The following is a 1,368-nucleotide window of genomic DNA, read 5'->3' as shown; positions in this document are numbered from 1 at the left end:
TATATATATATATATATCAGCAAGTAGTATGAATGATCCACATGTTTCCTTATAAAATAAAATTTTACATGAATAACTTCAAACACTGGCGTGTGACCAAAAGGGAAGTTGCCCGCCCCCGTCAGCTAACATTGCTGTGTAAAGATCTTCTTTGGGGGGGCAGCTCTTCTGCTAACCAAACTAGCTTCATAACACATTTTTTAACTGCAATTTAAGTTTTCCAATAAATTCTATACAACAGAGGTGGCAAATGCAAAGAAATAGTCAGAATGGCCCCAAATTTGAGAATTACACCCAGGTTGAAAAATGGGTTATTTGCCTTTTTTAATAATTTGTTTTTTAGTAATGGAAGACAAATTAACATGAATTGTTCATGATTTAGCCTAAGTCTTGCATGCTTTAAAAACATACCTAATTTGAATTGTTTATGCCCACAACCAAATACATTCAACATTCCAAAAGTATTTGTTCTGGTGTTCATATTAAATATATAGACATATAAGAGCCGACAAACATTTAAAAAAAAATACTTTGTATGAGGTGAAAATGGATTTAGGGATTGGTGATGTGTTGTCATGTTGAGTTTATAAAGGAAGGCAGATCCATCTGAGGACTGGAAGCACATGAATAAAAAACATGAAGGAGAAATGTGGGTAAAAAAGAAAATGGGGGGCAAGCGAGAGGCCAAGTGGCGAGTTGAAAGAAAGGACATGATTGGCTTAAGTCAGTGCAGAAAGATTGTTTCCTTTGGCCCTGTGCTGCGATTTCCTGCCCTGTGATCATTTCTTCCATATGATTAGGCCGATGTGCAGAGCATGCAGTCATATGACGGGCTTTGCTCCATGCTGGCTGTGCAGACAAATGAAGCGGAGCAGCAACCGAGTCAGCAGGCTAACACACAGAGGATTAGCTGCAGCACAGAGGAAGACACACAAGTGACGCGGTTCAGCCAACGTTACCAAGACCTTCTACCTTGGTAACGATGGAAAGGCTCAACTGCTTTTGTTTCTCAAATCTCTCCTCTTTTGTCATTCTACTATCTTTTCCTTCTTTCTTCCTTTGACTCTTTCACCTCCTCACACACACTTTATGCTCCTCAAACACACCCACCCACACACTCAGTTGTAAGGACCCTTATTCCCCAGTCCCTAACCCGTGGTCAACCATCACAAGTACACGTCCAACCTCAACCCTCAACCCAACCTAAACCTGATTCTACCTTCACCCTAAAACAAAAAGTCTGAACATTTGGAAAAAAAATAGGGAAGACAATGTGCTTTTATTCCAAAAATGTCATCACTCTCAGACTGGTCCTCACAAAGGTAGAAGTACAAGAGCGAGCACACACACACACACACACACACACAC

General features: G+C 40.2%; 1 long non-coding RNA gene across 1 annotated transcript in view; it reads left to right on the top strand.

Moving 5' to 3' along the window:
* Positions 1-1,368, top strand: part of LOC116690571 (uncharacterized) — a 17,014-nt gene that overhangs the window by 12,041 nt on the left and 3,605 nt on the right. The window lies entirely within an intron of this gene.

The sequence above is a fragment of the Etheostoma spectabile genome, chromosome 6 (assembly GCF_008692095.1).
Source record: "Etheostoma spectabile isolate EspeVRDwgs_2016 chromosome 6, UIUC_Espe_1.0, whole genome shotgun sequence".
Taxonomy (NCBI): Eukaryota; Metazoa; Chordata; class Actinopteri; order Perciformes; family Percidae; genus Etheostoma; species Etheostoma spectabile.
This window is presented reverse-complemented; position numbering and strand designations above follow the sequence as displayed.